The sequence below is a fragment of the Acomys russatus genome, chromosome X (assembly GCF_903995435.1).
Source record: "Acomys russatus chromosome X, mAcoRus1.1, whole genome shotgun sequence".
In the NCBI taxonomy this organism is placed as follows: domain Eukaryota; kingdom Metazoa; phylum Chordata; class Mammalia; order Rodentia; family Muridae; genus Acomys; species Acomys russatus.
Window position 1 is genome coordinate 54,488,429 of NC_067169.1, and position 27,490 is coordinate 54,515,918.

The window sequence follows — 27,490 nt, forward strand, 5'->3', positions numbered from 1 at the left end:
TTTCTGGCTAAAATGGAACTCAGTGGGCCAGTCACATTATCCCTGTGCTCTGTGTCCAAGCCATCTTACTAAATACTTGAGAATGGATGGTACATTGAGAGTGTTCTCAAGAAGGCAAGTGCATGGCCTTTCCCTCCTTTACTCTTCCTTATTCATCTTTATGAGGGTAACATAAGACTTCTGATGATGCAGCATTACCTTGGCTCTAATAGCCAAATAGAATTGATTGTGAAAAGGAGCCTGGTACTCTAGTAGCATCAGTAACAACAATAATAAAACATCCAAAGGCAGAGAAGACTTTGTCTTCATTGTCCATAACCAAGAAGGGCATTGATGGGAACCTACATTACTGGGAAATGAATTTGAATGTTGACACCTTCTGATGACCCAAGTGGAAGCATGGAAGAGAAAAGAATACTGGCCATAGTTTGGTTTCAGTTTGAGCCAGAAGGCAATTCATAATAATAGGTGCATTAAAAACAAATCAATTGACCATATGCACAGAGCCTGCTTCCTGAATGCCAAGGAGAAGCAATCTGTTCAATAGTGAGTCTATTATTAGAGCAGCCATAGAAGGAAAAAGATGATAGAAGCAGCAGAAGCATTATGGAAAAGGAAGAGGTAGAAAAAGACTTAACCCCATCCTAGCATGAGCAAAGCCTAAAATGAAAGAGTGAATGAATTAGTTGCTTGATCACACTCAGGGGAGAAATATAATCATGGTTTTTTTTTTAAAGCCTTTAGTTAATTTATGTTTTTCATTCATTCAAGAAATATTTATTAACTCTGCTGAGATCCTATGTGTGTGTATATTTCAGGAAGATTCTGCAGTAGTAGGTTTCTATATGGTGTTTTCAAGTCTTTAGTGCTAGTTTTTCTTTACCATGTTCCCTCCTCTACCCTGCCCGTCCACACACACTCCATTTAACCTTTCCTGTTCTATTATGTCCCTTTCCCATTTCATAGTACCTTCATTCTATCCCCTTTCATCAAATACCCCTGTGACTCCTTTCTGGTTTCCTGCCCTCTTATAGACTTTCAATTTAAATACACATCTAAAGATTCAAAACTAACATCCATATATGAGAGAGAACGTGTGGTGTTTATCCCTTTGGGTCTGGTTTATCTCACTTAGAATTATTTCTATGCCATCCATTCACTTGTGAATTTTGTAATTCCATATTCATTAGCCATTCATCTGTTGGTGGACATCTAGATTGTTTACATTTCCTGGCTATTGTAAACAGAGCAGCAATAGATGAGTAAGTGAATAAGGACATGGATGTGTAAGAATCATCATGGCAGAATATAGAGGTTTTTTTGGCTCTGCACTAAAAAGTGATATAGCTGGGTCATATGGTAGTTTATTTATAGCTTTTTGAGAAACTGCTATACTGACTTTCATAGTGGGATCCACCAGTTGGCACTCCCACTAATAATGAATGCCTCCTTCAGATACCATAGGCTAGCAAATGAAAAGCTCAGTTTCAGGTATAGGGTTCTTGTTTTTTAGTTGTTCATCAATGGGGTCCCATAGATGCTTCTAAATTATTACAGACTACTGTCATTACTGTTGGTTACCCTCCATGACTTGATGGTAAGACCCTAGTGCTAAAGACAACATATACATAGGTCAGAAAAATCAAGCTGGTCTCCTGACTAATTAGTTTCCCTAGTAGCAGATGATGCTAGGCAGGTGGCTGGAGGCATGAGAGTAGGAGGAAGTCATTAAGTCTTAATCAGCTGTGAACCCTGTGAACTGCAATAATGCCTGGCCTGGCATACCTACTGATTCAATAGTGGCATGGATGTTATGGGATTAACCACCCAAATTCTGATTGAATTTAAGTTCTGATTCACAAAATGGAATACATGTCTGGCACTCTTAACTGAGCCCAAAACTCATGACTGGCTATGTCCTAGGCTGTAAGGGAGGACCTAGTAATAGTCTATTACTAGGTCCACCCTGCAACATGAACATAGTAATAAAATGCTCCCTACATTCTTATTTTTACACTCACAGATTAATGAATCTCTCAACCTTTATCAAAGAAGTTTCTCTTTTCAGTAGATAGTGATTCATACAATGACCCACAAGTGTACAGTATGCAGACAGTAAGAGACTATAAGTTGCTTAGCTCTAAATGAGCTATCTCTATCCCACTCTAAGGATCTGGGATCATCATGAAAGAGAGAGTGGACAGATTGTAGGACTTCAAAAAAGTAGACGTCCGGAGGAAACCAGTGTTGGCCAGACATGATGGTAAAGTTGCACACATGAACTCACAGCAGCTGGGACTGCATGCATAAGAGCCACACAAGATCCAGCCAGTCAAAATTTCAGCACGGATGAGGGAGTGGATTGTGAAGTTGCACCCCTATCTGAAGAGCTTTTGGAAACTGATGGTTGGTTGTAGAGAAAGAATCAATTTCCTTCAGAGGTGTGGGACCATCTATTGGAGTTTCACTCTCTAGCCCAGGCTGCCCTGGAATTTGCTGTGTAGCCAAGGCTGGCTTTGAATTCAATGATGCTTCTGCCTTAGTCTCCCAAGTGGTGGGATTATAGCCACTTAACATCACAGCAGGCTCTGAGATGGCTCAGAGGTTAAGAGTACTGACTGCTCTTCCAAAGGTCCTAAGTTCAATTCCCAGCAACCACACAGTAGTTCCCAGCCATCTATGAGATGTCATACCCTCTTCTGGCTCACATACAGGCATAACACTGTATATATAATAAATACATAAATCTTTTAAAAAAAGAATCAAAAGAAAGCAAGAAAAAAACTGAAGCCTGAAAAGAGCAAAAAACTTACTTAGTTTAGGTGAGATCTAAATTACCCAGTTCCCCTTCTAATTACTGAAAATAGGTATAGAAAGTAACATGATGTAACACACAAGCCTCTGAGATAGGGCTGTTGTTTCACAGTGATCCAGCTATACCATGGTAATAAACAATGAGAAACCTTGTGAAGCAAGTGAAGGGTCAGAGACAGAAAGAAAAGGATGTGCCACACCGCCTGCTGGGGCTTCTTTCAGCTGAGGCTCTGGGGGCATTACCCTTAATAGATTTTTATTTTATTCTGATCAATTTGGGAAAGGTCTGCCCTTATAATATCCTTTTACCTGTTTCTCTTAAATTTGGCCCTTTAAGGATTAAGCAGTCTCAGTCTAGATAAAAAGGTGACCTGCACACATCTAGAAAGCGAATTCTTCTGGCACTAACTAGTGAAAATACTACACACTAAAAAGGCTCAGCAGGGAAACATGAAGGCGACCTCGGAGCAGTTAGCTCTGGGTGAGGCTCAGGGTAGCAGAGAGAGGGTTGAGGTCATTTATGTTTGCTACATTCTCAAATAGTGCCTGTATCACCTTGAGAGTGAGTTTTCAGACTCCAAGATATTCACAGTACCCCACGGTGAGAACAAACCACCACCCTCCCCCTAAAGAAGATCATATATACCACGAGATAGAGGAGTGAAAGAGTGTTGGGCTTTGGACCAGGATCAGGTATCCTCAGCCAAGTTGGAAGAGAGTGACCAGTATGCTCTGGCCCAGGGGCCAAGTTTCAAGTGTAACTTGCTGATCCTGCAGATAAGGAAAGCTAGTTAAAAGGACCACAAAAAATCATTCGAATAGAGCAGGGGCAAGGGTACAAGGGGCAGAGGTGAGGGAGTTGGGTAGAGTGGAAGGACAGAGAGGAGGTGGTTTATTTTTCTACTTCAGTACATATTTACAGAGTTCCCTCTGTGCCAGATTAAATGCACTTTTCCTGGAGCCTCTTTCTGGAAGGAGGAGGAGTCAAAGAGAGTATTTTGTTGAAACTTCTTGAGATGTTAATCCACTTGCCCAAGGTCATACTGTGAATGGGACCCAGTTTAGGTTTGTTCTCTCTCTCTCTCTCTCTCTCTCTCTCTCTCTCTCTCTCTCTCTCTCTCTCTCTCTCTCTTAGTTCTTAGCCAAGCACATGCTTCTATACTCTCCTATCTCTTATTATTTTGGATCTATTTCATCAGGGATATTGGATCATAATTTGTTCTTTTTTTGTTGTTGTTGTGTCTTTACCTGGCTTTTAAATTGTAGTGATTCTTGCTTCATAGAAGGCATCTGGGAGTGTTCCTTTTGTTTTGTTTGTTTGTTTGAACAATTTAAGAAGGATTGGCTAGAGGTCTCTGAAAGTCTGGTGGAATTCTACTGTGACTTTCTCTGGGCTTGAGTTCTTTTTAATTGGAAGGCTTTCTATTATTGTTTTGGTCTCTTTATTTCTTATGTGTCTGTTTAGATTGCTGATCTCTTCTTGGCTTTTTTTTGTTTTGTTTTGTTTTTTGTAGTTTTCATGAATTTAAAGGTCTGTTGGTTGCAATGTTCCCCTGTTCACGTTTTTTTAAAAGCAGACAATGTGGATGAATTTTAATTGAAAAGAGAAACTGAATGGAACCCACCAGGTACAGACCTACCTCTAAAGTGGAAGTAAGAGCTTCTTGATGAGAGAGAAACAGAGTTATCCACTTGGCTAGCTATGTCCAAGTCTTAGTGGATGCCAGAGGCAACGTGGATATCCACTTTGCCTGAGTTTGTACCCAGAAAAGAGGCAGACAAGGGTTATCTCAGGATGATTGAACTCTGGGGTGGCCATATAGCACATTGATGCTGAGGTTGAGGAATGGGGATCTAGACCAGAGCTGGACAAGGAGCTTCCTGCTAAGAACAGGCCTGTTAGATATGAGATAGTGAGGGGAAGACTACGTGGAGATGAAGTATGTGGAGAACAAGTGTGAAGACGGCTTCTGTGGCCACTAGAGAAGGCACTCAGGGCCAGCCATGGATATAGGGTATCAAGAACCAAAGAAAATGTTGGCCATGCACGCCGCTCAACTGTCAGCAGACACTGGCCTTCAGTATGCAAAGATACAATGAATGGTGGACTGAGCATAGGATGATGGGGAGGTAATGTCAATGGATACCCAAAAGAAAGCTTTAAATAGGGCTTTAAATAAAACATAGCGCCCCAATGAAGGCCACTCTCCATTCCTCAGCCATGATACTCTCTCTGCTAGGGGCTTCTAAACCCTTTTTCACATGAGAAAATTTTACTCTACCTCAGTGTGGTAGTTTGAATGAGAATGGTCCCCATAGGCTCTCTAATGTGGGAGCAAGGCTTCCTGTCACAGGGAATCGCTCCCACTGCCCTCCCAGAGAGACCCCTTGGGACTCTGTGGTCAATGCAGCGCCTTCATCTGCCTCCTCTTCTCCTTTGTCTGCTTGATGGTTGTGCAGAAGAGCTTGTAGAAGAGATGGACAGCTTGGGGTGAGTTGTCGTTGCCAGGGATAGTGTAAATGATGAGGCATGGGTTGCAGTTGGTGTCCACAATGCCCACTGTGGGGATGTTCATCTTGGCTGCATCCCTTACGGTCACATGGGGTTCAAAGGCATTGTTGAGCATGTGCAGGAGGATGATGAGGTCTGACAGGCAGACTGTAGACCCAAAAAGGAGGTGTGCATTAGTCAGCAAAGCCACCTTTGAAGTAGGGGATGTGGCAGTACTCCCTGCAGTCCTGAGGTGTATTCTCAATCAAGTGAAAGAACTGCCCATTCTGGCTCACAAACAGGATGGTGCCATTGCAGTAGGCCACATGGGCGGTAAAGTTCAAGGCCAGCTGGAGATTCAAAGCTGTCTGATCCAGGTTGATAATGTCTTGGCTAAGGCGGTTCCCAAAGATGTATGGCTTCATGAACCTTGACCTGATCCCAACTCTCTGCCCATACTGCCTGTGCTATCTATGCAGGCAACCAGCTTTATGTCTCAGGTGTACTTGGGCCACAAAGAGGCTCTTCACAGAAAACAGCTCCATGACATTGAAGAAGTCCAAATGCTGCAATGGCACATCTAGGGTCCTTCTCTAGAGATCATCGCCATTCTGGGGCTCGCTGATCGTAGGGACTGAGGCTCCTGTCACCATCCTACCATCCTACCATTCTGTCCTGCTGGGCTCGTGGCTTCCTTCTGTAGGAAACCTGGCCAATGCCACATACCTACACACAGCAACCAGTTCAACATGGCTGGGGCAGGCACCATGGAGGGCATGTGGACTTTGTTCATTTTTAATATGTTAATTTGGATCCTTTCTTTCTTTCTGTTAGTTTGTTGAACCAAGGATTTATCACCTTTGTTTATCTTCTGAAAGGACTACTACTTAATATTCATTGATTCTTTGTTCTGTTTCTATTTCATTAATTTCTGCGCTGGTTTTTATTGTTTCTTGTCATCTACTGTGTTTGAGTTTGGCTTGTTCTTGTTGTTCCAAAGTTTTCTTTCATCATTAAGTAATTTATTTGGGCTCTTTCTGATTTTTAAATGTAGGCACCTAAAGCTTTACATTTCCCCCATAGGACTGTTTAACATGTTCCAGTTTTTTTTTTTTTTTTTTTTTTTTTTTTTTTTTTTTTTTTGAGGTCTGTTTGTTTTGGTGTGTGTGTGTTGGTTCATTTTTATTTAGTTTCAGGAACTTTTTACTTATTTCATGATGTTTTTTTGACCAATTCATTATTCAGTTATGAGCTGTTGAATCTTCATGTGTTCGTGTATATACTAGATATATCTTTGCTGTCAATTTTAAGTTTCATTGCATTATGGTCGGATAGGATTCATAGAATTATTTCAATCTTTCTGAATTTGTAAAGATTTGTTTTGTGTTCCAGAATGTATTCTTTTTTAGAGAAGTGTCCATGAGTTGCATGAGTAGAATGTGAATTCTTTGGTGCCTGGGTGGAATATTCTTTATGTATCCGCTAAGTCCACTTGATGTATGGGATCATTTAATTCTGATTTCTCTCTCTTTATTTTATTTTTTATCCAGATAATCTCTCTATTGGAGAAAGTTGCATATTAAAGTCACCTAATATTAATAGGTTAGTTTGTGTCTTTAATTCCAGTAAGTTCACTTTTTGTGAAACTGGATCCACCAGAGTTTGATGCATATATGTCTAGAATTTTAATTCCTTCTTGCTTAACTGTTGCCTTCTTTAGAGTGAGATGTCTTCTTTATCTCATCTGGTTAGTTTTAATTTGAAGTCTATTTTGTCAGACGTTAGGATCAAAACACCTGCTTGTTTCCTGGTCCCATTTGATTGGTATATTTTGTCCATCCTTTCACCCTAAGGTAGTGACCAAATATCCATCCTTTCCCTCGAAGGTAGTGACTATCCTTAAAGCTGAGTTTATATACAAAAGATAGATGGATTTTGTTTCTTGACCCATTAAGCCAGCTTGTGTATCAATTCATTGGGGGTAGGAATAAGTCATCAGGAGTTATTTTAATATGATACACATTTAGCAGAATTAGGCTCTCCCCTAAGGCCTATGACATGTCTAGTCACAGGTTATTGGCACCATTAACACTGCCAACTATGGATTCCACATGTTCTACTATGTTTGTTGCTGCTTTTCTCATAATGGTCAGGGAATAGCCATAGCCTAGATGTCCATCAAATAATGAATGGACAATATAAATTTTCTACATTTACACACCAAAATTCTATTCAGAAATTAAGAAAAATAGAATTATGAAATTCATAAGTAAATGGATAAAACTAGAAACAATTATCATGAATGAAATAACCCAGTCCCAGAAAAATAAATACCACATATTTCCTTTCCTATGTGGATTTTAACTTTGTTCAGATATCATATTCAGATACATATATACACACATATACAACCAAACATATCATATTCAGATATGTACATGTCATTTGGAATATCCATGAAGATTAGAAAACTTGTAAAGGACTGTGGGGTACAAAGGGGTCTTTTCAGGGATGCGATATAAAGAGGGAAAGTAGATTAATGAAATAAGAATGATTAATTGGGATGGAGAAATGAAAAGGTAGGTAGAGGAGAAAATATAGGGAAGGTTAACTAAAGCTAAAGGACTTTTGAATATGTCATATAGAAAACTAATTGTAGAATTGTCTTAGCATATATAAAAGTAGTTGTAATGGAGTTGTTCTACAATGGAAAGCAATATTCCAACTATACGCCATATGTTAGCAAACAAAAATCCCAGAATCAGAAATAGGTTATTTCTTTTTTAATTGTTAGCCAATGGGGCACAATAGTTCTCCCAAGTATTAGGCGTTATTGCTAATACTCTTGGATACCATCCAGAACTTCACAATAAGAGTCTATTGCTGAAAACATCAATTGAGTTTTACAAGGATAAATCAAGCTGGCATTCACTTGGAAGCTTTGAGCTTACTGTCTAGTTTTCAAAGTGCCAGAGGTTGCTCTGCCTACCTCAGAAGGAGAAAAAGAATCATTATTCTCACTCAGATATGACCTCTGTAATATACAATTAATAACTGGCCTAGCAAGATAATCCTACTGGTGTAGTAGTGAAAGGAATGTTAGGGCAGTAACCACCCACTTGTTTTGAGTTGTAAAAATAATATCTCTGCTATGTAACTCAGGTTGGCCTCAAACTCCTACTTAACTTTGTATATCTCTTTAATTCACTATCCTCACATTTACAGAGTGACATGTAGTATATACTCAATAAAGATTTATCAAATGAGATGCCAATTGTTGAGTATATCCACAAATTATTTTTGATCTCCACAAAGGCTCTATTAAAATTTTTGTGTAATTAATACTAAAACAGATTTTAAGTGGGAAAGATGAAATTGGTCACTAAAGGCACATAGATTTGAGGGTCAGAACTAAACTTCAGATCCCAGTTTTGTAGGCTGAGTAGATAGGAATTACTTCTCATAGGTCCTTGCCATGATTCTAAAATATCAGCTTTATTTGGGCAGAGATTTATACCCTTAGTATCTAGAAGAGTGGCTACTACGTAGTAGATAATAATTGTTTATCAAATTAATTAGAAGATTAGTAATGTGGACTAATCCTTTAACATATCCTTTCCCGGTGTTTAAGACATATTAGTATGGTTCCTCCTCCTCCTCCTCCTCCTCCTCCTCCTCCTCCTCCTCCTCCTCCCACCTCTTCTTCCTTCATTTTGAATTAGTTCTTTGAGAGTTTTGTATAACTTGTTTTGACCATATTCATTCTCCCTTTCCCAGCTCTTCCTGGGTTCACACCCTTCACTTCTTATCCAGCTTTGTATCCTCCCTCATCCTTTTCCCACCAAGGCCAGTTTGTGATGCCCAAATATTCTTGAATGTGTGGCTTTATTTTAAGTAATGTGCTTTCAGAGCACCAGTACTCAAGGAGAGGTAAAACTCACTTAGCCTTTCACATGTGTATCATTAGTGGCTCTGCACAAAATATCATCTTAGTGGGGATTTTACTTTACTTATGCATCAGTTTTCTAAGGATGTCAGGCCAGGGATTATCATATCATCCTCATTTTTCAGAGAGGTAATTGAGTCTCGAAAAAGTAAAATGACTTTCTCCAAATTACTGGACTTGCAAATGGAAAAGCCAAGTCTTAAGCCCTGATTTTTTTCCCTCTAGACCAGAACCTTTTCCACTACAAATGTATTTATTACATTGATGAGGGCAAGGTGTACTTGAGAGCCATGAGAATGGAGATGGTGTAGGGATGAGCAAAGGAGATTAAAAACAAGGAGAACTATCTGGAGTATTAAAGGTGGGTCCTTTCATGGTCATTGTACCTAGGTCAGTAAAATTGTCTTAGGGTGAACAATCCAAAGAGCATTTGGGAAAGAAACAGTATTTTAGAAGATGTTCCTATTATAAGGTTTAAAGATTCGTAGTTTTTGCTTGTTTGGTGGTTACCAGCAGGGATGGTAATAAAAAGAGCTCTCAGGGCTTTTCTAACAGCAACATAATCCCTGTGTTCAAATTTCTAAGGAAACAACACAACTGAGAAGGAAGAGCGAGCAGGTCCCTGACTTCTCACCCAACCAGGAAAAGTCAAATGGGATGAAAATTAATGGTTACAAAGCTCATCCCCAACACTTCCTTTTTTAAAGCATTTCAAGAATAAGTTCCAGCGAGGAGGAGGGTGGAAGGAACTGCAGCCCACAACCCAATACTGTTGGGATTAAGTCTCTCCTGATCAATTCTGTCCTTCCTTCCTTCCTTCCATCCTTCCTTTCTTCCTTCCTTCCTCCCTCCCTCCCTCCCTCCCTCCCTCTCTCCCTCCCTCTCTCCTTCCCTTCCTCCCTTCCTTCTTTTGTTTTTTCTCTTTTGAGACAGGACTTCGTGTAGCCCAGCTTGCCCTTACTTCCCAAGTGCTGAAATACAGTCTATTGGCATATACTAAAAATTCTTGCTTTATAATGTGCTAGTGGTTGAGACCAGGGCTTCATGATCACTGGGAAAGCCCTCTACCAACAACTAGATCCTCAGCCTTCTGCTTTTGTACTGTAGGTTCAATGTTTGCCTATGAGAGGAAGGATTGAGTGAAAGGAAGATACATTAGTTATAATTAGAATTGCCAGTGATTATTTCTTTTTTTATTAATTTATTCATATTACATCTCGATTGTTAGCCCTTCCCCTGTTTCCTCCCATTCTTCCCTCCCTCCCACTTCTCCCCTTCTCCCCTCCCCTATGTCTGTGATTGAGGGAGACCTCCTCCCCCTATATATGCTCTTAGAATATCAAGTCTCTTCTTGGTAACTTGCTATCCTTCCTCTGAGTGCCACCAGGTTTCCCCATCCAGGGGACGTGGTCAGAAAAGGGGCACCAGAGTTCGTGTGAGAGTCAGATCTCACTCTCCACTCAACGGTGGAGAATATCCTGTTCGTCGGCTAGGTCTTGGTAGGGGTTCGAAGCTTACTGCCTATATTCTCCTTGGCTGTTGCCTTAGTTTGAGGAGGACCCCAGGATCCAGATCTGCCTGTCATAAAGTCCTTCTTGTAGGTTTCCAGGACCCTGTGGGTCCTACTATTTCCCCATTCTTCCATACTACTCTCGCCTAAAGTCTCAATAGGATGTCCTCTTTTCTGACCCACTTTCTTGGTAAGTAAAGATTTTCATGGTACGTCAGTGATTATTTCTTAAGTAGAGCCCTCGATCAGCATCATGGCCTCTGTCTGACAGTGACTTGTCAATCCTAGACTTTGAAGAGTATTTCATCACATCCCATGATTGAGAGAAGAGAACAATGAACTTTTGATGAACATAAACAGGGCAGAGCTTGTGCCCATTCTCTTCCCCATCCCCAGCCACAACAAGCCTTGCCTTGTGTTCTAGAAGCACTCTAATCAACTATATATTGACCTAAGTATCCCAGTGGACACAAACTCCTTTCTGTGTGTCTCTGAGCACATGACAAGCACTTCATGTTGAGCGAGTGAGCAAATGGGCTTTGGTTTTGGTAGACTGAGTATCACAGGTATTTGGGGACAAAATAGAGACGTGGGAAATTGTTTCACCCAGTAGACCCTGGCCCTCCTGAGCTACAACCTCAGTGCCAACCCCAGTTCACTAAGGAAACAATTCCCTTTTCCCACCTCCCGCTCTCTTTTGTTTCCTTCCTATAGGAGATTCTGGAAACAACTAAAGGTCCAGGAATCAGTTAACACGGCTTCAAGTCCCAGTGCTGCCACTGTCACTGAATGGCCTTGGTGAGTTTTTTAGCTCTTTTGGTTCTCTTAGCATCTCCATCTGACAATATAATAAGTAAGGATGAGCACTTTTCCAGTTAGTAGGTTCTATCATTTCTTTAATAGAAGGACATGAGGCAATTTTAGGTATTGCCAGAAGCAAATTTTCAATTTTAATAACTGCAGACACATGCTAATATTAATTAGAAAAATATACCTAGAGCATTAAATCTGTGATGCTATAAAGGATGTGAATGAATTCTTAAGAAAGTAAGATAATTTAAAGATGTATATTAAATAATATAGCATACTGGTTTCTTGATATGGTGAAAATTATATGATATTTATGAGTCATACCTAAGGTTAAACACTACCCCAGAACTTAATGTCACCCTTCAGGACAGAGCTGAGCCCAGGGCTTCCCACGGCCATTATCGCTTTCACCCTTTAACCAAGAATTGTAGATTTATTTTGTTTTTATAATTTAATACTATTATGTTTTTGAGACTTTCATTCATGAGTACTGCTTTAACATCATCAGCACCCCTCCCATGTCCTCACCAACTTCCTCTTAAATTATCACCTCTTTTTTAATTTATTATTTAGCACCTCTTTTATTTATTATTATGTATACAGTGCTGTGCCTGCATGTACATCTGCATATCAGAAGAGGGCATCAGATCATATTATAGATGGTTGTGAGCCACCACATGGGGGTATAGTTTCCTTTCCATGTCTAGAAGACACAATCTAGTAGCTAGCATCCTGGTCTTCTGACTCTTATAATATTTCTACGCCCTCTCCCATGATTTCCTTTGGGCTTTAGTTGTGGAAGCTTCACTGTAGATATACCAATTGGGGCTGGGGAACCCGAGATCACTTGTACTCTGCATTTTGATCAGCTATGGATCTCTGTAGTAATCTCCATCTGCTGCAAGAAAGTTTCCTGATGAGGCATGAAAACTATATTTAATTTCAGGTTAAGTATTGGTAAGTATTTAGGTAAGTACAAAGGTAAGTATTTAGAAAACAGACAGTTTATTGGTTTAGGAAAATGGCAATAGCGGGTTCTCTTCTAGGGTCTATGATCTCTTCAGCCATGGGGTATTGGCTAGGTTTATAGTACCAGACCTGCATTTCCTCTTACTGAGTGAACCATAAGGCCAATTAGGCAGATAAAACTGCCATGATTTCACCACCGGTGAGATCTTGCCAGGCCAGTAATTGTTGTGGTTCATAGGCTTTACATCTGAGTAGGACTATTGTTTGTTTTTTATTCCTGGCACCTTGCACAGCACTTTCTGATGTCATAAGAGTTAGTATTCAGGGAGGAGGCTTCCAGGTCAGTTCCAGCTCCAAGTTCCTCCACATCCTCTGCCTGAAGTATGTGGTGTCTTCAGCAGTAGTCTTATTTTAAGTTCTAGGAGGCGACCAAGGGTGACAGCAATAACCTATAATGGTTCGGGAGTCTCTTAGACTCTCCAACCAACAACTCAAAGGGAGGTTTCCTATGCCTGGAAATTAGGGCTTTTGTTAGTCTAAATCCAATTAAGTCACATTTTACTTTCCTGGCTTCTGTGATTACTTTATATTATATTCTCAAACGTAAAATTTCAGAGCCAGGATCCACAAATACAAGAAAACACAGAGCATTTGTCTTTCTGGGTCTAAGTTTCCTTACTCAATATATTTTCTAATTCTATCAATTTACGAGAAATTTTCATTTTTCTTTGCAGATGAGTATAATCCTGTTGGCTCTGCTCCTTAACAATTAGGTTTTATTATGAATTTATTAAACTAAAGTATCTTCCTTACGACCCGACTACTCTAAGCAAGAGGGAAAGGAGGTTAAAAAGAAGAAGAATAAACCTTCTGGGTCTCAGTTCCACGAGATGGGTCCCTAGGCATCTCCGGGCCTGTGCACAGATCCTCTCGTGGTCCGAGCTTGCATCTCTCTCTCTCTCTCTCTCTCTCTCTCTCTCTCTCTCTCTCTCTCTCTCTCTCTCTCTCTCTCTCTCTCCCTCTCTCTCTCACACACACACACACACACACACACATACACACACATTTCTCCATCTCCTCCTTTGTGTTTTTTTCTAGAGCAATCTATAATCCACAACATGGCAGAATTCTTTGTGTTTCCTTAAACATTAAAAAAAAATTAGGATCAGAATTGGCCAGCAGAATATCATCCATGTAATAGTAAATGATAGACTGAGGAAACTGACTATGAATTATTTCTAATAGTTGTTGCACAAAATATTGGAATAAGGTTGTGCTAGTCAACACTCCCTGTGGAAATACCTTCCAATGGCATCTCTTCATTGAGCCATTACTGTTGAGAGTAGGCACTGAGAAAGCAACCGTCTCCCTGTCCTCCTCATGGAGAACAATGTGAAGAAATCTTTTAAATCAATTGCAATTATATGCTAAGACTTAGGTAACAAAGAAGGCAAAGGAATTCCAGGCTGAACTGGACCCATTGGTTGAATTACTTTATTTACTGCCCTCAAATCCATTATCATCTTCCAGCTGCCTGATTTCTTTTTACCACAAACAAAAGGGAATTCCAGGGGCTGGAAGATTCTTCGATGTGTTGAGCCTCCATCTGCTCTTTCACTAAACAGTGAAGCACCTGCACGCACCATTTCTTTTGTTAAGGGCCACTGCTTGAAATCCACTTTAGGGGCAGGGCTGTTGGTATCTCAGCAGTGGCCCCTCTTATAAATTTGGATACTCTAAACCTGAGGAGTTCTGAGGTTGGACAATGGGCATAGCTTGTGGTTGCTCCTGATTACTTGCATTAATCTCTTCCCCAGAAGCACGTACCATTTCAGCCCTAGTTTCAACACTGTTTATCTCTATCTCTGTAATTGCAGGAATATTAATCTGAGTACCCCATTGTTGTTAAAGATCTCTTCCCTGTAGATTTATGGGTATGTCAGCCACATAGGATCTCAGCTTCCCTGTCTGCCCTTCTGGTCCCACACACTTAAGCCACCACACACTTTGTTTTATTTGAGATAATTTACCAATTCCTATACTTTCTGTATATAGCTTTTGATGTGGTCAATTTGGATTCCAACATTTTTGACACGTGATTGACACATCAGCTTGTGTCTACCAGGCCTAGGGACTTATCCCCTGGAACTGAGACCCGGAAGGTTAATTCTTGTTCTTTTTAACCTCCTTTCCCTCTTGCTTAGAGTAGTATGGTTGTAAGGAAGATACCTTTGTTTAATAAATTAATAATAAACCCTAATTAATTGTTAAGGAACAGAGCCAACATAATTCCATTTTGCATGTGTGATACATTTAAAAAAAATTATTCATTCATCAGTTGAGGACATTTAGGTTTCCCTCTCTCCTTCCCTTCCCTCCCTTCCTTCCCTCCCTTTCTCCTTCCTCCCTTCCTTCCTTTCCTCCTTTTCATCCTCATCCTCCTTTTTCTTCTCCTCGGTTTCTCAAGGCAGGGTTTTCTCTGTGCAGCCCTGGTTGTCTTGAACTCGCTTTGTAGACCAGGCTGGCCTCAAACTCACAGACATCCACCTGCCTCTGCCTCGTGAGTGCTGGGATTACAGGCGTGTGGCATCTTTGTTTCCATTTCTTTTTTTTTTTCTTTTTTTCTTTATTTTATTTTATTATTTTTTAATTAATTTATTCTTGTTACATCTCAATGGTTAGCCCATCCCTTGTATCCTCCCATTCTTCCCTCCCTCCCATTTTCCCCTTATTCCCCTCCCCTATGACTGTTCCTGAGGGGGATTACCTCCCCCTGTATATGCTCATAGGGTATCAAGTCTCTTCTTGGTAACCTGCTGTCCTTCCTCTGAGTGCCACCAGGTCTCCCCCTCCAGGGGACATGGTCAAATGTGAGGCACCAGAGTACATGAGAAAGTCATATCCCACTCTCCACTCAACTGTGGAGAATGTTCTGACCATTGGCTAGATCTGGGTTGTTTCCATTTCTTAATTAGTGTGAATAGAGCAGAGAGTGGCAATGAACACAGCTGAGAAAATAAAGTATCCCTGATATAAGCCAAGGAATGGTATAGCTAGGACATATGGCAGATGTACTTCTCTCTTTTTGAGAATTATCCACACTTAGTCACCAGGGAGTGGAAGTGTTTGGTAAGGACTAGAAAGATTAGGAGGTGTGGCCTTGTTGGAGAAAGTGTGTCGCTGGGGTGGGCATTGAAGTTTCCAAAGCCCACAGCAAGCTCAGTGTCTCTCAACCTGCTGCCTGCAGACCAGGATGTAAATCTCTCAGCTACTGCTCCAGCTCCCACTCCATGTCTGCCTGCTCTCCACCATGAAGATCATGGACTCACCCTCTAAAACTCTAAGCAGGCCCTCAGTTAAATGCTTTCTTTTATGAAAGTAGCCTTGGTCATGGTGTCTTCTCACAGCAATAGAACATTAAGACAATTGCACTGTGATCAACCGGATACATGAGATTATTTTTTGGTTGGGATTTGTTTTGTATCCCAGTATGTGGTCTGTTTTATAGAAACATCCATGGGCTGCTGAGTAGAATGCATATTTCTTGATGTTTAGGTGGAATATTCTGTAGTTATCTGTTGGATTCATTTGATTTATGATGTCACTTACCTCCAGTTTTTTTGTTTAGCTATTTTTTTAATCTAAATTACTTTTATTGAAGAAAGTAGGAGAAACCACCTACTTACTTACCTGTGATTAATATGTATCTTACTAAGTTTAGCAGTATGCATTATATGAAATTGGATGCACCAGAGTTTGATGCATATATGTTCAGAATTGTAATGTCCTCTTTGTTAATTATTCCCCTGATCAGAATGAAGTGTTCTTCTTTATTTCCTCTTATTAGTCTTGGTTTGAAGTCTGTTTTGTCAGATACTAGGATAGCAGTGCCTGCTCTTTTCCTGATCCCATTTGCTTACAATACATTTTCCCAACCCTTTTATTCTACAATGGTGCCTATCCTTGAATGTAAGAGGAGTTTCTTCTAAACAGCAAAAAAGATGTTTTGTAATCCATTCAACTAACTTGTGTCTTTAAAATATTTATTGTATTTTTACTTTATGTGTGTGAGTGTTTTGTCTGTGTCTATGTCTCTGTCCCACATGTATGTCTGGTATCCTCAGGGACCCAAAGAGGATGTTGATTTCCCTAGAACTGGAGTTACAGTTTTAAACAGCCAAATGGATGCTGGGCACTGAACCTAGATTCTCTAGAGCAGCCAGAGCTCTTCACCACTGATTCAGCTCTCTAGCCTCTATTGTATTTATTTTTATTTATGTGTATATCTGTGTGTCTCAGTGTACCCATGTGTGCAGGAGTTCAACTAGGTCAGAAGAGGGAATTAGACCTCCTTGAACTGGTATAACAGGCTGTTGTGAACTACCATGTGGGTGCTGGGAACGGAACCTGGGCAAGTTCTTCAGAATCTTACTTGGCCACTATCTCACCACATTCCTCAACTTAGCTCCGATCAGTAGCCAAGCCTGGTGAGTTCCCTAGAACTTCACCAGCATGGGCCATCCCCACACTCCCAGGCCTAGCAGTAGTCCTGCAGCATCTGCACAAGCTTTGCCCACATGTACCATGAGCACAATCTCAGGTCATGGAACTTATCAGATAAATGATCCAGATCTCTGCCCACCCTCGTCATACCACACTCCTAGAAGGTTCTCAGGTCACTCAGCCTGGACACTAGCCCAACCTGTGTGGAATGACATGGATCCCCATTGGCCTATGGTGCCTTCATACTCCCAGACCTAGCTCAGTTAGTACAGCTTGGGCACCAGCCCAGGCTGTCCATCCTAGAATCATATTAGCACCATTTCTTGCTTTCCACTGAATTGCAACCACCCCCATGCCTCTAATAAAAAAAAGAGGACCATCAAGTAAATGAAGTCCTAACCTGCCAACTCATCAAACTTGGTCTGAAATCAACCAAGCTAATGCAACAGTAAAAATAGACTCAAACTTACACTCAAGAGAATCAGGCTAGACTTTCATATAAAACACATAACCAATGAAAGAAGATCACATGGCCAGGTCTCATCACAAAGAAGTATGGAAGACTAAGACAATATGTCTTCCCCCAAGCCCACAAGTCCTGTTTAAATATTTTCCAAGGAGAATTACCTATATAAACCCCAGGACACAGAATTTAAAAGAACAATCATAAACTCCATCAAAGAATTCAAGGCATTTAAAGAAGACATAAGCACCTCTGTGACCTTCAAGAAGGTAGGAATAAACTCCTGAGTAATACCCAAGAAAACACAAATATATGTTTTATGGAATGACAAAGACAATTCAAGATTTGAAAACTGAATCCAGTAAAGGTAGAAATACTAAATGTAGTTTCAACTGCATTAAAATATCCAGTGTTTTTTCAGGCTTTAGGTGAGTCTAGTAAGGGTAGCAGGGGCCTACTCTGACATGGACTCTGTTGCCTGCTTTTTTTTCCTTGCCAGCCCATAGGGGAAGAGGACACACTCAGGGTGAGTGGGAAGGGGGCGCTGCCCTTTTCTGAGGAATAGGGAAAGGGGGATGGGAGAAGGAGGGAGGGTGGGAGAGGGAGGGAGGGTGGGACTGGGATGTGAGGAGGGATGGGGCTATGACCAGGATGTAAAGTGAATAAACAAACAAACAAATAAATAATGAAACATAAAAACAAATCTTGAAATATGTTTATAACAAAAAATACTGAATATATTAGTTACTTTTTTATTGATATGACAAAACACTAATCAAGACAATTTTAAAAAGAAAATGTTGAGGCTTTGTCTGGTACTATGTATTCTGATGCTAATTACTGGCCCGCAAGATCTAGTTGCTGCTCATACATTCTCACATACACCTGCCTTGGTTGTGTAAACCTTGGCTTACTTATTTAAAGTTGATTTGTTAATAAAAATGCTGAAACTTGGGATTTGGCAGAGGAGAGAGGCAGAGTTTGAGGTTTGCAGGCTTAAGGTCAGGGAACCATGAGACAGAGGGAGAGGAGACAAGGTACAGAAGGAGGAAGAAGACGGGTTAGTATGGAGAGAAGCACATGGTCAGATGTGGATGGGGGCAAGTAGCCCAGATAGGGATGATTAAAACATTAAAGCCTGGGGTGGGGGCTGAGAAGTGATCAGGATAGTTTATATGATTAATATCTACCCAGTCCCAGGTAAAATGAAACTTATTGTACAGTACAAAGGATGTCTGTGTCTTTCATTGATTATGATAGCGGATTAGATAAGACCACTGTAATAATTATAGGCTAATTTTATAATAAACATTATTATATGTTTTTATATTTTCTACAAGAAGAAAGTGCTTATGGTTTCAGAGTTCATGATGGCAGTGCACAGACACAGCAGCAGGAACAGCTGAAAGTTCACATCTGGATCCAAACACACACCTTCTAATCCTTCTCAAACAGTGCTACCAAAACAAATAATGCAATTGAAAAACTCAATAACCCAATTAGAAAAGTGATAGAAAAGCCTTACAAGTAGAATAGATTAAATAAAAGACAGAGTAACAGGACCTGGAGATAAAGCAGAGGACTTACATTGCTCAATCAAAGATTATGAAAAAATGTAAAACACATGAAAAGAATATGCAGGAATGTTGAGACAGTATAAATGTTTAATTCACAAATTATAGGCAGAGAAGAAGAACCCAACATCAATGGCACAGACCAGATTTTCAACCAGAGACTAGAAGAAAATTTTCCCAAATTAAGGGCAGACATCCCTGTGCTGGATAGTTTTATGTCAACCTGAAACAAGCTAAAGTCATATGAGAGGTGGGAACCTCAATTGAGAAAATGCCTACACAAGATCAGGTGGTAGGCAAGTTTGTAGTGCATTTTCTTTATTGGCGATTGATGGTGGAGGGTCCAGCCCATTCTAGGTGGTGCCATCCCTGGGCTGATGGTTCCAGGTTCTATAAGAAAACAGGCTGAGCAAGCAAGAAGAAGCAAGCCAGCAAGCAGCACTCTGCCATGTCTTCTGCATCAGTTCCTGCCTCTAGGTTCCTGTCCTGTTTGTGTTCCTGTCCTGACTTCCTTTGATGTGGAAGTGTAAGCTGAATAAACCCTTTCCTTACCAAGTTGTTTTGGTCATGGTGTTTCATCCCAGCAATAGCAATCCTAACTAAGACAATACTCGTAATATGATATAAGACAGATACAAGAAGGGCACAGGCCACCAATTAGACAGGACCTGAAATGAAACTGCCCATGGTGTACTATATTTAAAATACTGAATATACAGAACAAGAAGAGAGCATTGAAAGCTGCAAAAAAAAAAAAAAAATCACAAGTCACACACAAAGGAAAAACCACCAGAATGACAGCTGACTTCTCCATGGAAACTTAAAGCCATTGGAACCTGGAGCAATGTACTCCAATTTCTAAAAGACCCCAGAAGCCAACGCAGACTACTGTACCCTCCAAAACTATCTGCCATAGTTCCATTATACAAACAGTCTAAAGAATTCATGTCCATCAAACCAGCCCGATAGAGAGCATTAGAAGTAATATTTCAGACTGAAAAAAGAAATAATTACCAAAATATAAATTAAGACTAAGTTCAAAAGCAGAAAAAAAAAAGACATCAACCAATACTCTCCTTTAAAAAATAACTTGAACAATTAATGGCCTCAAATTTTTAATCAAAAACCTGAGTCGGGACTGGAAAGATGGCTTAACTTCTAGTTCTTGGACACAACGTGTGCTGTTTAGGAGTGTGGAGATGGCTCTCCGGACAAGATTCCGAGGAAATCATCAGATTGGGCCAGGGCACTGAAACTAGGGTTGCAGTTTTAATTTGAAGAAAACAATTTATGGCTTACATATTTCCTCACATAGCATTAAAAACAAAACAAAAGAAACATTTCCCCAGATAATTTCCAAGGTCCCCTATGGGTGATGGTCAAGCCTCTGTATCAAAACCAGTAAATCTTGTTAGCTGTGGTAGTTACATCTGCAACCCTAGCACTCCGAAGATCAGGAGATTAGTCTAACCTGGACTACAAAGTGATATAGTATGGCCCTGACCCATCTCTCCCCTAGAAAACAAACCTGGAAGCTACTGGGTGTTCTTTTGGCCAGAGAAGTAACCTGATGATTCTGTTTAAGTCAGTCAATTTGAAAAACTGCTTATGTATTCTTCTGACTCCAGGCTCCAAGATTAAGTTACAAAGAGAAATTAAGAAACTTCTCAAACTTAGTCTTAGATGGGGTAATAGTCTCCAGAGCCTAGCTGCCACCTGGTGGTCATGGGCTTTAGTGGGTGTGGGTAGAATGCTCTTTTTGCTATGGCTTGGCAACCAGGCAGGATTTCCAGGTTCAAAGCAAAGTGCTTCTCAACAAGGCTCAGAGGGTATGGATTGGGGGAAGGTGGAGGCCCGAGGAGAGAAGAAGTAGATGAACCGAAGAAGAGGGTTTTTTGTTTTGCTTGTTTTTGTTTTTGTGGTTTTTTTAAAAATTAAAAATGGATTCCTTTTTTTATTACAATACATTCCAACTACAGTTTCCCTTCCCTCCACTCCTCCAAGCCCCCTCAAGTTTTTCCTCCCAGACCCACTTCCCTCTGTTTCCCTCCAGAAAAGAGTAGATATCTAAGAGACAACCAAACATGACCAGTTGGACAAGGCAACACAATATGAGGAAAAGAGTCCTCAAAGCAGGCAAAGGAGTCAGACCCCTGCTCCCACTGTTAAGAGTCCTACTGCCTAGTCTAACTGCTAAACCATAACAGGGTTGCTCCATCTCTATCTGTCTTTAGTCTAACTGCTGACCCACAACAGGGTCAGCTAGTTTCTGGTGAAAGGCAAGCTCTGGGAAAAACAGAGACTTAAAGGTACAGACTCTGACAAGATGGCTGAACATTGGCCATATGGCCTATTGTCCCCAACATCCTACAAAAACACCAAGGTAACAGCCATAACATACACCCAAATAGCCTGGTGCAAACCCATGCAGGCCCTGTGCTTGCCACTTCAGTCTCTGTGAGCTCATATGAGCCCTGCTTAGTTGATTCAGTGTGCCATGTTCTCTTGGTGTCCTTCATCCCCTCTGACTCCTACAATGGTTCCTCCCCATTCTCTGCAGGGTTGCTTGAGCTCCAGGGGAGGGACGCAATGGAGACCTCCAATTTAGACTATTTTAAAATAACAGATTGAATACAAGGCACCAGGCAGATATTATGTTATACAGAGTCTATTAAATGATCATTGTGGGCGGGGGAGGGAGAAGGAAAGGGGCAAGGGGGTACGAAAGAGAAGGGGGCAAAGAGGAGAGGTAGAGAGAGGAGAGGTAGAGAAGAGAGGTAAAGAGAGAAGTAGAGAGGAGAGGTAGAGAGAGGAGGGGAGAGATAGAGAAGTAAAGAGAGGAGAGGTAGAGAAGTAGAGAGAGAGCACCATGTGGAGAGTGTCTTTTATATGGCCCAGGACAGAGCCATCCCTCCCCCCCACCCACCCCGTGGCAAGTAAGCAGTGACATCACAGGTAGGTAGACTGAAGCAGAATCCTAATAATGAGTTTAGTGGAATATCATTAGGAATAATTTTATTGATTTTGCTTTATTTTGTGTTGTGTTGTGTTTGTTTGTTTGTTTGTTTTGCCAGTCAAATTAAACCACACATTGGTCAGCCACTCACACAAGTTCTGCATCACCCTTGCCCCAACACATCTTGCAGGCAGCGCAGAATGTAGGTTGAGAGCTTTGTGGTTGGGTTGGTGTTCAGGTTTCTCTTTCCATAGCCTGCAAAGTACCTTCCCTTGCCAAAGAAACTAGAACATAAGGTGAAGGCTCCAAGCAGACTCCACATTGACCTCTAAGTTCAATGAGCTGTATGGATGTTGTCCTCAACTATGCCCCCTCCCCCCTCTTCCCCCTTCCCTCCAGCCCCCCATCAGTTGTAAGAGGGCAACATTATGTATTAGCATCAGCCTGAGTTGTTTAGGAATCTCCATGGCACCTCCTGAGCCAACAACCAAACCAAATGCAAGCCAGTCCCAGTGCTGGAAGCCTTGCCTGGCTACAGGAGATGGCCAGTCAGACTCAGTGTCCTACATTACTAGAAGTCCTCACTAGGATCACCTTCATAGGTTCCAAGAAGTTTCCACCATGCTAGTTTTCCACACCATTCCCCCAATGCCCTCCAATTCCAGTTGTCCCTCCATGAAGAAAATAAATGTTCCTTTCTGATAAGTCAGTGTTGTGCTGATTTCAAACACCTGTTCATCATGCCACAGTGCCCTACATCCGCACTGGCACCAGTTGCTTGTGCCTGAGCAATTCAGACCTTACTGTCAAAAAATGGTGGTATGCGCCACAACCTGTCTCCAGGCACCCTCAAGAACTGGCACAAAGGCTTTCCTTTGTTTTCTGTGACTCAGAATATTCACAGGCCTCGAGTGGCCTTGAGGGAGGCTGCTCTTAATAGTGTCCACAGCCTGCGGCAGCCTTGATCTCAATGATAGGACAGGAATGAAGAATTTTTTAAAAACCAGACAGATGTCGATGCCCATAAAAGAGGTTGGGACAGGAGATAAGTGTAGAAATGATTTAGAAAATCTCTTATGGAATCCTGGAAGGAATCCAGCTACATGCACTCATAGCATGGGACACATTCTTACAAGGCTCGAAAAACACCCAAAACTCTCACCTCTAACTAGCTAGCTTGTAGGTTTCACATGTGTAGGTTGTGAGAGCTAAGGCAGAGTTCTCCCTTACCTCTTGGTTGTCCTTGTGGCAACAAATCCAAATCAATGTTTAAATAATACCATATTACTTTGTGGCACATGTGAAGTATCTTTAAAATGATTTTTGAGTCCTTTCTCATGATTTTTTTTAAAATCACTGGTCTTGTTATAGAAGTGAGAAATCATTCCACACACTTAGGGATGAAGGAAAAGCTCTTTACTTACATTCTTGGCCAACCAGAGCTAATGCTCCAATACGACCCAACCTCCAACAGAAGATTGTGTAAGCATGTGTGTGTGTTATGCATTTTATATATGCAGTTATTCTTAAATATCCTACGGGTCCTAGCCCCAGCTTGAAACAATTTAAACAGAGACAGGAGACTGCCAGCTCTAGCTAGTTAGTCAAATAGATTTACACAGCAAAGAAATTACGTATTGCCAAAATTAGTTTAAGCACAGCAGTATTGTTCTTTTTAGATAGTTATTACTCAGGGTCATCTTGCCCACCTGTTTTTCCTGATAAAAGCAGAGGACTTGATGGCAGACCAGAACTTAACGGTGGTTGTGATCCTGTGCTGTACTCATCAAGCTGCCCATTCAAGGCATGTCTTTGGTATAGGAATCAGGAAGAATCAGGCCTAATGGCTTGATTGCAAGTCAGGGCTATCTCCTTTGTCAGGGGAATGGAGCCTAATGGTGTATCAGTCCTGGTGAATAAACATTTACATCCTATTGTCCTAAATTTTCCTTATCTCTAACAAGCCTCATTAGCAGGCTATCTTTGAGGTATTTTGGAGGCAGTACTCCTTCAGCTAAATTCCATTTGTTTGACTTAATGTCTCTTATGTAAATCTATTACTAAGTCTTTGATAACACCAATTCTATTGCTTTGAGTATGAGCACTGAACACAGCTTTGTTTTGTTATCTTAAATGCTTTTATATTAGATTAATTAATAAAAAGAAAAGCTTTTATTGTACTCTCACTCATTCCCCCTCTAATGCAATTCTTTTAAAAAATAGATCCAGGCTTCTAATTCATGCTATTCTCATTCTCAATAGATCTATTTAAAACAAATTTTCCAAATTTTTGTTTGTCAGAGAAAAGTTTTATTTCTCTTTTTTTCACTTTTGAAGGATGATTTCACAGCACATAGAATTTGAGATTCTGGGTTTTGTTTGTTTTTTTTTTTTTTTTCTCACAGTAATACTAAATATTTGACCCCATTCTTCTTGCTTGTGCACTTCCTGCAGAAAAGTCTGGTGTAGGTATAATCTTTGCTGTTCTATAGGTATAAAGAGTTGACTTTTTACAATAAGGCTGCTATGAACATGGTTGAGCATATGCCCTTGTTGTGTAGTGGAGCATCTTCTGGGTATATTCCAAGGAGTGGAATAGCTGGGTCTTGAGGAAGCCCTATTCCAAGTTTTCTGAGATAGCACCAGATAGATTTCCAAAGTGGCTGTACTAGTTTGCATTCCCACCAGCAATGGAGGAGTGTTCCCCTTTCTCCACATCCTCCCCAGCATGTGGTGTTGCTTGAGTTTTTCATCTTAGCCATTCTGACAGGTGTAAGATGGAATCTCAGAGTTGTTTTGATTTGCATTTCTCCGATGACTAAGGACTTTGAGCATTTCCTTAAGTGTTTCTCAGCCATTCAATATTTCTCTGTTGAGCATTCTCTGTTTTATTCTGAGCCTTGGGGTGGTGGATTGATATAGGTGTCCCATTTAAAGCTGAGCATGCAAGAGGCGCTTATTTTCAGCACTATGACTAGTGGTTGCATTAACTGCTGTGCACTGCAGAAAGAAGTGTCTCTAGCCAAGGTTGAGAATGGCACTAATCTATGGCGTATAGATGTTGGTGTTTGGGGGCCATTTATCTAAATTGGTATTCTCTGAACTTCCTGGGTCTATGGTTTCATGTTACACATTTAGTGGAGTTTTTCAGTCATTATTATGTCGCTTGTCATTTTCCCTTTGTTTTCTTTTAGGGTTCCTATTATAAGTATGTATATATGCAGGTGTTCCAGGGTTCATAGGTAATCTGTTTTATGATTTTTTTTTTAGTAAAAAAATGCTTTTTATCTTAGGAAACTTCTGGTAATATACCATCAGCTTTACAGACTCTTCTCATTAGTGTACAGTCTACCACTGAGCTCATTAAGTATATTATTCATTTTTATAATTTTATTAAGTATATTATTCATTTTTATTACAGCATTTTGCTAGCACTTAAGTTTTTTATCTTTTGCTTGAATTAGACTTCTTTTTGGCATAGCCACTTTTTTTTTTTTACTAGAGTCCTTAATACATCTTAGCACATTACTCACAGCTACCCCTAGAGAAATCATTAAAATGAAAAGAGAAAGGAGGCGGAGAATATACTAGGAAAGGAATCCAAACAGAATCATAAAATACTGATCAAGGACTGTCAGAATGGCTCAACAGGTAAAAGCGCTTGCCTCTCCACCTAAGTATGGTCACTGGAATCCATGGTGGTGGGAGGTAACTGAATTCTGAACAGAAGTTTCTCTCTAACCTCCACATGTATGCACACAGAGAGAGAGGAACAGGAGAAAGAAAGAGAGATCAAGATGAAATAGGATGAAAGAAAAAAAACAGAAGCAAAGAATAAGAGTAAAAAATATAAAAGAGAAACAAATACCATAGATACTGAAAAAAACAGAAAAGATATCAATCTAACTATAAACATATTCACATCATAGCCTTAGCAGTGCTCTAAAAGCACTCATTTTAATTATCTTTGAAAGCAGTGGTTGTCAATATAAATTTTTTTAAAAGCCAAGACCCAGCTATAGTCTGTCAACAAAATAATCCACAGATTACTACAAATGAATTGAGAAAAAACATACCCTGGTAAAACCGATCAAAAGAAAATCTAGAATGATTATGTAATCTCAAACAGAGCAAATTTCAAAACAAGGGACCTTATCAGGAATAATGAGATGCATTACTACCAATAAAGGAATCAATTCTTCAGGAAGACATAATAGGCTTTATGTGACTAGGCTTAATGAGAAAACATTAAAATACACAAGGCCAGAACTCATAGACCTACAAAAAACAAACAGATGATGTGCTCTTCTAGTTAGACTCTGATATCCCTGTCATTGAACAGATCCAGCAGACCAAAAGTCAGGAAGGACATATGTGAACTTAGCAGCACATAAAGGTTCAAATTGATACCTACAGTCTCCATGTGACAACCACAAAATATACACACTTCTTAAGCTTACATAGAACTTTCACTAAAATATACCTAAAATTTTTGAAAGAATAGAAATCATACAATTTCTGCTTTCTAATTAAACATAATTAAATTAGAACTTAATAACAGAAAAAGAGCTGGACCATTCCTAAACACTTAAACAGTAATAAATTATACATAGGTCAAAGGCTAAATCTCAAAGCAAAATTAAAATATTTTCCTTTTATTGAAAATAATTTTTCTTTCATAATATATCTGGATTATTGCATCCCATCTCTCTTCTCTTGTCAGTTCCTCCACACCTCTCCTCCCATCTTGATCTATTCCCATTCTTTCTCTCATTAGAAAATAAACAGGCTTTTAAGGGACAATAATAAAATAAAACAAAACTGGCCTGGCCCATCTGGGACACAGCCAGTGAACCAGCGGAGGAGGCCTGTGGAGCACCTAAGTAACTTTGGGCTTGGATCTCTTTCCACCTGTTCCTCACTGGCCTGGCCCATCTGGGACACTGAGAGCAAACAAGCAGAGGTGAGTTGGATGCAGGCCACAACCCACATTGGCCACCATCCTGAGGAGTCCTATGAGGCACTGAGCATCTTTGGGATTGGATCTCTCTACCCACTTCCCACATGACCTGGCCCATTGAGGACACAGCCAGCAAAAGAGCAAAGAAGGCTTTTGGAACACCAGAGAAGCTTTGGGCTTGGATTTCTCTTCCTGCTCCTCTCTGGTCTGGCCCATCTCCCTTCCTCCTTCTCTCTTTCTCCACTCCTCACTGTCCTAGACCACCAAGGACACAGAGAGTAAACCAGAAGTAGTTGAGTCGGTGTTGGTCACAACCCACATTGTCTATCATACTGAGAAGGCCTGTGGGGCACCCTAGCAGCATTCGACTTGGAGCCCTCTCAGACTGCTTCTCATCTGCCTGGCCCAACTGGGACACAGACAGCAAACCCAGCAGAGCTGAGCTGGGTGTGGGCTCCAACACCCATTGTCTGCCATCCTAAGGAGGCCTCTGG

The 27,490-nt window shown here is 40.6% G+C and overlaps 1 pseudogene; it reads right to left on the minus strand.

The window, feature by feature from the left end:
• Positions 1–5,155: 5,155 nt before the first annotated feature.
• The window catches only part of LOC127185284 (28S ribosomal protein S2, mitochondrial-like), a 57,077-nt pseudogene continuing 34,742 nt past the window's right edge, over positions 5,156–27,490 (minus strand).